Source organism: Charadrius vociferus, unplaced genomic scaffold, assembly GCF_000708025.1.
Source record: "Charadrius vociferus isolate BGI_N301 unplaced genomic scaffold, ASM70802v2 scaffold326, whole genome shotgun sequence".
Lineage (NCBI taxonomy): Eukaryota > Metazoa > Chordata > Aves > Charadriiformes > Charadriidae > Charadrius > Charadrius vociferus.
Window position 1 is genome coordinate 4,614,361 of NW_009649062.1, and position 9,270 is coordinate 4,623,630.

Sequence of the window (9,270 nt, forward strand, 5' to 3'; positions counted from 1 at the left end):
GGGACCTCCTTACGCACCCCCTGAGGATGTTACGGGAGAAAGCCCAGGCGGCAGCGCCCAGGTTGTTCCTGCTCCAGCCGTGTCTCGCACGCTGCTCTGATACAGCTCCTCTTACAGCTTCTTGGTCCCTCCTTTGTGTCTCGCCAGCAGTCCCCGTGGATCGGGGCACGTTTTCCCATCCAGTTCTCACCATTTCCAGGGGATGTAAGCAGGCTGGAAGTGCAGCAGTAACTGCAGAGTTAATGCCCTTCCTTCTGCTTCTGGTTGGTTTGAGCTTTGAGCTGAATGGAGTCCAAGACAGTCGAAGGCTTGTTAAACTCCTTTGTAGCCGTTCGTTAGCTCCCTGGTTTCTCCTGCCACTCGCAGGACAATGCCCAGAGTGGAGATTAGTGTCTTCCCTTTAAAATGAGCCATCGTGGTCTCCACACAATTGGTGTGTTTAGAGCTTTTGTGTTTTTGAGCCAATTCCTCCTCCTACGGTTATGGCTTTGTTCCTCTGTCCAAGTCCCAGCTCCCCTCCGAGGACAGAGCTCCGGACCTCCTGTAGTGGGGACCCGGGAGGAGCGAGGCTGTGCGCGCCCTGGCTGGGCTCAGGGAACCGAGCCCATGTCGCTCCAGCCTTCCCCACTGGCCCTTGCCTCGGCAGTCGGCCACCCGTCGCGCAGCTCTGGAGAACTGCCGGAGACGGCAGCGCTGCGGGAAATGGTCGTGAGCGCTGGAGCCTGCAAAGGGTGATGAGTCCTCCCGGTGTCATGTCGCCCAGAGGGGTCTGTGTCACCCCGGCTGCCTGGCTGAAGGGCTGGGGCGTGAGAAGGAGGAAATGAGAGGGTGTCTTCTCGTTCAAATGAGACCTTCAGTGAGGACAGGCTCCTCCAGAGCTCTGTGCTCCTTGGGGTTCTCAAGACTTGCGCTGCCACCCCCTCCGAATGGGCTGTTAGCTCAGGCCTCTTACCCCTTTTATTTAGAGGGCCTCTAAATGGGATTTAATCCGAGGTTAGGATGGGAAAGACAGGCAATTTGCTCCCCATCCAGCCTTCCCAGTCTTTCCCAACTCGCTGCCCGTGTGCGCTGTGTCATGTTCTCGCTGCCCGGACCGGTGTACCAGGGGACTTTCACAGCCTTTGCGTAGGTCCGTAATCGGGGATCATCAGCTGTGGATGGCTTATCGGCATGCCCTGAAAGAGGCTGCAGCAGACTTCCCTGTTCTCCCTCGCCAGGAAAGTTGCCGTGGGTGTGCCTGGAAGCTGTTCTGGAGTAAAGGAAGGGACGTGGTGGTTGTGGCCTCTGCCAGGCGTCACGCTGGGCAACATAGCACAAAGCTGCACATGCCCCCGCTTGGAGGAGCCCTTCTGGGTCTGCGTGAGGCTGCAGGGGTGGAAGAAGGACCCTATTGAGATGCTAGTCTTCTCCTGCACGAAGCAAATCAGAGTAATTGGTTAATGGGCGGAAGTCCAGCCAAGCCTCTGTGGCATCTAATTGTATTAGAGAACCACATAACTGGGAGAAAGCTTCTGTTAACTCCCTGTGTCCCGCTCTGCTCAGCCCTCCAGCCCCTTGCTGGGGGGATGCGGTGCCGTTTGTGGCTCTCTCTGCTGACTTTAAGGGGTTTTCTGATGCTCTCGGGGTTTCTCATCTGACATCTGTCTGCACAACAGGGGCGTATGCTCCAAAGCTCAACCTTCTGGAGAGGTGGAGGTGTTCAAGATGGACCGTTCCTACTGTGCTGTGCTTCATCAGCCTTGTATGGGTGGAGTTAAATAAGCAGCCATCATCCCATCCTGGATGCATATCTGCTCCCAGACCCTGTGTGTAATGGAGATCCTCCGCCAGGGAGGCACGGCTCCCCGGCCCCGGGCAGGCTGGGGCTGGCTCTTCTGAAGAGGCGCAAAGGAAGCTCTGGCTGCCAAGAGCTCTTCTCCTTCAGTTGTCGCAACAGACAAATGCAAAGTTAAAAATTAATTTGCTAATGGGCTCTCGTTTGTCCAAGCAGTTGTTGTGTGCCAAGGCAGCACTTCACCTTGCTGTGACCACACAGCCTGTGCTGCTGCTGGTGCTGTTGCGGCCGTGTGTGGCCCAAGCACACAAAGGCAGCTTGGCTGTCTTGGCCCGTTGGGTGGGTGTCACTGCCAGGACTTGGGCTTGGGGGTGATCCATGCAGACTGGGCTTCCAGAGGGCAGAGCTGAGTGGGTGTGGGTCCCTGCCACCGTTCCACCCCTACACCGCCTTTGCACGGGTAATAGGCCCCCCAGGCTCTGAACTGATGCTACAAAGTTGGTTTTGGAGGACCTGGCACTGGGTCAGAAGTGGCATGGCTGTAGGACGCTAAGGTTTGGCATAACGTGGCTTAGCTTCAACTCGGTTGAAAGACTGGGAAATTTCTAGGCTTTATGCTGAAATGGGTATTATGTGTGTCTTTCTAACTCATCTGCTAGATGAGTTACCTGTTGTGAAGCTGGCGTTGTTTTCTTGTGAACTCACAAGCTGGTTTGAGGACCAGCTCTTGCCTCTTCTGCTGGGTAATAACCCATTAGCCGGCAGACCTGGGAGTCCCACTGTGTCTCCAGTTTCCCCACAGCCAGTTTTCAGTTTCTGTGCCATGGTTTCCAAACAAACTCTTTAACCCACCGGGTTCCCATCCCTCCTGCAGAGACAGTTGCCGCCGGTCCACTGCGCAGCACCCAGCATGGGGCCACGCTGCGGTGGGCAAACTCGAAACAAAAGCAGCGTGCGGTGAGGCAGGAGCGCTGGCTGCAGAGGTGGTCGGCCCTGTGTTCCCCCGGAGGGCTCCTTGCTGGGTTGTTGGGCACCGCGGGGCTGTTAGGTCGGCTCGAGCCAGCCTGCGGTGGACTATTTAGAGCCCAGCGGAAATGGTCCTCACCATTTTCCAGGCGATCCCCTTCTCTCCTCCTGAGAATTTTGCTCCTGGTTGGCAGTGGCCGTTTGATGACAGGTTTTGCCTGCCCTGCCCGGAGTTAAGTACAGCCTTACTCTGTTTTTAGCCAGCTTTGAAGCCTGGGGTCTGCTCCCTCCCACGGAGAAGCTCCCAGCTGCCTCGCTCTTCGCATGGTAGCTCTGCTGCCCCGGGGGCTGGTGCGCAGTTGGTGTTCCTGCCTACACCTAATGCCGCCTGGTCAGGGAGGCAGGACGCCTGGCTGCCGTCTTACATGGTGCTTGATTTGGAAAGAGATTGTGTGGTCATGGCTGTTGCTCTGATGTTCGCTGCAAACTTGGAATACTGCTGGGAAATAGCAGTGACGTGCACCAAGGTCCTGGGAGGAGCGTGGGCAGCAGGAGCTCTGCAGGGAGCGAGAGAAGGAGCTGCAGGGTAGGGCATGAAGCGCACGGTCAGCAGGGAGCCCAGGATCACGTGAGAAACAAAGCAGTAATTAGAGCTTCAGTTTCTTTGTTAATGTCTTGATATGATCTTTCTTAGGAAATGCTGTACCTACAGAGGAGAGGAGTCGGGGACTGGGTGTGAAGCTGAGACTTCCCTGTTGCAGAGTAGGACTCCTTCCCCAAAAGTCCCAAGTCCACCTGGGCTTCCAGGGCCATTGCCCTCCTGGGAGGGAGGTTGGACTGCTGGGAATGGCTACGGTCCAGCGTGCTCTCTGGCTTTTCAATGTATGCCTGGTGCTCGCGGCAGAGTAGAGGATGTTCCCCTCTCGATGCTGGGCTGGGGGAGCTGGGTGGTGGGCTGAACATGGTCATGGGGGAGGACTGGTGAGAGTGGAGGGAACCGGCCTCGCCAGGTCTGCTGGCCCTTAATGCATCACACCTGGCTGTGGTTTCCCCTGGGGTTGTGTCTCCTGGCTGTCCTCTGTCTGGGGAGTGGGCAGGAGCACGCTGGCCGTGAGTGCGTCCTTGCCTGTCTGTGAGCCCTCAAGGGCTGCAGCTGCTGCAGAAACCTCGAGCAGCCCCAAGGCTTGTGGTGGGAGGAGGCCGTCAGCCCCAGGACTGGGAAACCACATCGGGGTGCCCAGTTTCTTCAGTCTGAATGAATTCTGTGTGAGCTGGGGTTAACCCTGGGCTTTGAAATACGAGTTTCTGAGATTATTTTTTTTTGCATGTGTGATGCTCTGCTTGACATTCTGCAGGCAACCATTTTCTTTGGGCTGACGTGAATGATCGGAAGGAGCCATCCATCTTCCCCGAGGCGATGAGCACCGTGAGCCGACAGCTCAGGGATGTTGCAGCCTCTCTCGTCTCCGATGGCCTTGTGTGGTGCATGCCAATGCAGCCTCCCTGCTGCCGCCTGGGCGGTGGTGACCCTGTGCTTGTGCCCTGAGGTCTCGCGTCACCTCCTGACAGCAGGGTTTGATTTCTTGCCATCTCTTCTCTCTCTCTCTGTGCTTCAGGGCCTGGTAGAGCAGTCACTGCCCTGTGCTGGTGGCTGGGGGACCGGAGCCTGTCCCCGGGGAAACCTCTGTCCTGGCAGTGGCTCCTTCATCCAACTACAGGGCTGTGCTGGGGAAAGCCTCCAGCAGCCCTGGGCTCCAACGTCAGCTCCCTGTTGCCCATCTTTAAAAGATTTTTGGACACTTAAAAAGTAGGTGTCTGAAGTGGGGTGATGGGTTGGCCGGGAGCCGGGGCCTCGGGGTGCGCAGGGCAGCCGCGTGAAGGTGAGTTGAGCCAGGACAGGGGACTTGGCAGTCCCCAAAGGTGATCTCGGCACTGGAGGCACACGATGCTGTGGCTGCAGCAAAAGGGAAATGGCTTCTGCCATAATACTCACAGCCAAGAAGTTTGAAATGTAATAATGATTTATTGCAGTGTCGGTCCATTGAGAGGTAAATGCAAAGGGGCGATGAATGAGCGGGTTGTGAAAGGATGGCCTGTTGGAACAGGACGATTCCAGTAAGATTAGGGACAGATTACTCCATCCCATCCACAGCGTTATCTGCAGCGCTGTTTGCACGGGGCTGTTTACCCACCCGATGGCATGGGGTACAGAGAGGCGCGTTTCATGTTTGTTGTTCCGTGTATCCCCGGTGGGGGGATCAGACTTTCGCCAGCCTGGCTGTAGCACGCTCCTGTGACAAAAGCGGCCACGTGTGCATTTACCGATGGACATGCTGAACCCCCGTGCCCGCTGCCGGCCTTGCCCCTATCAGATGGGAGACTGTCCAAGGGCCCTAGCCCCCGCGCAGAGGATGGACGCCCCCTGAGATGGGCTGACCTGTTGCAGGACACGTTTTTTCCCTTCTAACCAAAACACGGGTAATCTGACAGTGTGTTTTGGGGGAAGCAGCCCTCCCACATCTCAGTGCCATATAAGACCGTTCCCTGCAGAGCAGCCCTGTGGTGGTTTTCCCCAAGGATGGGGCTGTGGATGGGTGGTGAAGGGCAGGAGGAGGTGCCCTGGCGAGAACTGCGGTGCTCGCCCTGCTGAAGGCAAGCTCTGCGGGAGACCACCGTCCCCAGCAAGGCGCCTGCCTGCTCTGGCAGCCGGGCTCTGCCCCTAATCCTGTTTCACAAGATGGCCCCATGGTGGGATGGTGAGGGGAGGGTGGAGCCCGTTAAACTCGTTTCACCACTGCAGGCACGGTAGGATTTCTCCACCGCTGCCTTTCCCTGGGTTATGTTAATGGCATGGCTCGAGAGCAGCGTGGATGGCTGCCAATCAGGGGTCGATCCCTCGGCGGTGGGGAAGAACGGTCTGTGCTGCAGAGAACTGTCGTGAGCTGGCGGTGGGTACTTCTGCCTCCCTGACTTTTATTTATTTTCTTTTTTTCCTAATTTCCCCAGCTCTGAAAGCTGTCTCGGCTAATGGGAAAGGGCACCAAGCCTCCTCGTGAGGGTAGGAGCTGTAAGCGCGGCACGCAGGAGGCAGGCAGGATTGCCCGCGGTGACTGCGGCGTGTGGTCCGTGTCACGGGGTCGTGGCTGCTCAGCTCACCCCGTACACCCGCACCTTCTGCACAGGGGCCGGGTGCCCTTGGAACAGGGGGAAACGGGGCGGGGGGGTCAGCTTTCGCTGGAGCTCTGGAGAGGAGCTGGAAGCCTGTTTGTGCCTTCCTGTTGCCCTCCACCGCACAGCTGGCAGGAGGGGCGATCGAGGGTCCTGCGGGAGCTCTGCTGCTTTGCTTCCAGGCCCTTAGGAATAGTTTCCTCTGGCCTGAAAGGATCCTGTCAAATCTGAAGTTAAAAGGAGCTTTTTTTTTTTTTTTTTTATGGAAATCGGGTGCTTGTGTATCTGCGTGTGAAATTACCCCTAAAATGGAGAGGCTGAAATTGCTCTCCAGGTGCTCACTTCTCATCAGAGCTGCACAGAGACCTGCTGCTCCGTCCGTCCGCAGGAGCGGGATGCTGTCACGGGCGCAGTCACTTGCAGGAGTGGCGGAGGGCCAGTGCCACCTCCTGCCCCTCTGAGGCTCCCAAACAGGGCAGTGGGAGCTCGCTGGGGCACTTGCCTCTGGGTAGGGGGTGGCAGTGCCCACCCCAGCTGCGCAGCCTTGGTTCCTGTCAGCCCCCGGGGCTCCGCTCGTCTTCCCCATCACGGCTGCATCCTCCTGCCCTCGGCACCCACCCTGTCCTGGGTGCCGGAGCTGGGGTCCCTGGGACGGGCTGGTTGGGGGGCAGCTAGTGGTGTCCCCAGAAGCCGCTTGCTAATGGGGTTTGAGGTCATTAGCCGAACCTGCACGCGCCGATGCCGTCACACGCTGCGTGAGCATCGCAGGGACAGCACATTCCCACTGTCCCCAAAAACCCTCTTCTTCCTGCCAGCTCTCCCCAGCGGTGCCCAAGGGCTGCGGCCGCGGCCTTGAATAACTCCGTTGCCCCCTCCGCAACGGCGAGCTAAACTTTTTTTCTGGGAAAACCCTGCCAAGTGGCTGACAAACAGGTATTTTTCCCATCTCTCCCTTCCCCGCTGGCCTGCGGGGTGGGGGTTGCTGGCAGCCGGGGCACTTGCAGGCTCGGTGCAGGCAAGGAGCCATTCCCGGCACCGGGAGCAGGATCCCCCCACCAGAGGCACCTTCTCTGGGGACGGGCAGAGCGACCTTCTCTGAAGGACATCCTCTCTCCTCTGGCTCCGCTGCATCCAGCTAGTAGCTGAGACCCTTGGCTCGGCATCTGGGCTGCCCTGCTTGCTCTTTCACCTCCTGAGCGCTCGCTGCCGGCTGTTCCTGCTGACTCCGCGGTGTTGCAAGAGCTGAAGCTGACGGTTAAAGTCCGGGTAAACAGGTTGCAAAGCTCTCGACAGCCCTGGCGAGGGAGGGGGGGTGGAAGGAACTGCAGCTCATGGGCAATGGGGTGTTTTATTTGCATAGAATAAGGTTTCCGCTGGAATAAAATGGTGTGGGGAGAGGACGCTTGACAGCAGAGCAGGACCTCCCCCTCCCTCCCAGGAGGGGCACGCTGTCCCTGTGCCGGGGCTCTCTGTGGGCTCAGGGATGCCCGTGGATGCGGCTTTGCCTGCAGGATACCGGGCAGAGCCTCCCTGTCTCCCCTGCACAGACAAACGTCACTAATCGCGGCGACTGCCGAGGCTGCAGGCAGGTTGCAGGAGGTGCAACATCCCTCCCCACGATGTTTGATATGGCTGCTGTGAGCCAAGGTGTTGGTTGCCCCTGGACTGGTGCTTGTCCTGGGTGTTTGCCTGCTCTCTGGCTCCTGGCGGTGCCGAAGCAGCAGCTGGTGCTGGGACTGAGAGGGAACAAACATTTGTGGCTCTTAAAATGTCCAGCGCTTCAGGTCTGCGGTGTAGGAGGGAGGGCAGTGGCCTTGGCAGCACCTGGGGCGTTTGTGTGGCAGCGGTAGCAGCAGTGCCGCTGGCACAGTGGTGTGTAGTGGCACGGAGAGGTGCCAGCTGGTGCTGGGCTTTTTGGGGACCATTCCACCCAGCTGGAGGATGCTGCTCCTCATCACACTGCTCGCCAGGGACCCGCCAGCTGCTCCTGCAGGAGCTGTTCAGCTTTGCAGGAGAAACTCTGGTGCTTGGCAAGCCCCTGTGCCACGGGACTGGCAGTGTCTGCTGTCTCTGATGGACATGCCAAGGAGGGGAAAGGGTTGAGGGGCAGCAGGAGAGCTCTGGGAACCCTGGGGATGGTGGCTGTCCTCCTGTGGTGCCCCAGGGGCACCGGCCACGGTGGCGTGAGCCGGCCTTGCTGTGGCTGCCGGCAGCTTCTCCCACTCTGCCCAAGCACTGGGTGCCGTGGAGGCATAAAGGACAGTGGTGGGAACCCATCACTGCCTCCCAGGAGGCGCCTGCCTGGCACAGGCTGAGCAGCATCGTCCTCTCCTGGGAACGCAGGGGAAAACAAGGGGCTTTTGTCTGCTGCGGTGGAGCCGGGCTGGCCTTGCACTCTGTCCCCGGCGTCCCATGGGGCCGGGATGCTGCCAGGCTGGGCTGGTGGGTCTGCCCGCGGGCTGGGGAACTGGCACTGGCTGCTGCGGTGTCTCCATCCCTGACGTGCCCGCGAGAGGAGAGGGAATGCTCTTGGAGCGTGGGGCTGGGCGTTCCGCTCATCCCGGGCTGTGCTGCATGCTGGCACGGCTTCGTGGCTGCCTCTGAGGGGACGAGCGCAGCCCCCTGCTTCTTGTGCTGGGGGGAAACAAACCAGGATAAGGCGTGTTTTAAGGTGGGTGCTGCCCAGCTGCAGGAGGGAGCACAGAGATGCTCTTGTCCTTTCCCTCCAGAAGGATGCAGTGGAGAGATGGCAGCGGTGCCCCAGGGGATGCCTGCCAGCCCGCCGGGACATCCCTGCACTGGGCGAGTGGCTTTGCTGGTGGCACTCTGCAGGGGGGAGCTGGAGGCAGTGCCAGAGAGATTAAGGGTCTCTCTTGTAAATTGGGAGGCCATAGAGAAGAAATAAGACTATGAGAGAAACCCCCCTGGTCTGAGGAGCCGGGGCCGCTTGCTGCTGTCGAGGGAAGCAGCCATGGCGTGTTTCCCTGTCCTGTGGGCTGGGGTGTCCCCTATCAGCGTCCCCTCGCAGGGTGCTTTGGCGGGTGCTGATAAGCCGAGCTGTGCTCTGCCGGGCAGTGCTGGGGCTGCGCTTTGCCGCAGAGCAGGATAACCCACTGCTGCCCCCAGCCCTTCCCTGCGCTGCCCCTTCCCAGGGCAGCAGCACATCCCCCCCAGGAACACCAGCGTGTCCCCTGGGCTGCGACGGGGCTGTGCACCGCGGTGAGGCTGTGTGCCAGGGCTGGCTGTGGCAGGAGACGCAGCGCTGCTGAGTCACGCTGAGGACATGGCCGGGCTGGTGCAGGTGAGATGGGAGACCTGTCCCCACGCCGCACTGTGTCCCGTGGGGCTGGCGCCTGAGTCCT

At 59.4% G+C, this 9,270-nt stretch overlaps 1 protein-coding gene across 1 annotated transcript in view; it reads left to right on the forward strand.

Annotated features, from left to right (window-relative positions):
* Window positions 1-9,270, forward strand: part of SLC25A1 (solute carrier family 25 (mitochondrial carrier; citrate transporter), member 1) — a 30,752-nt gene that overhangs the window by 8,571 nt on the left and 12,911 nt on the right.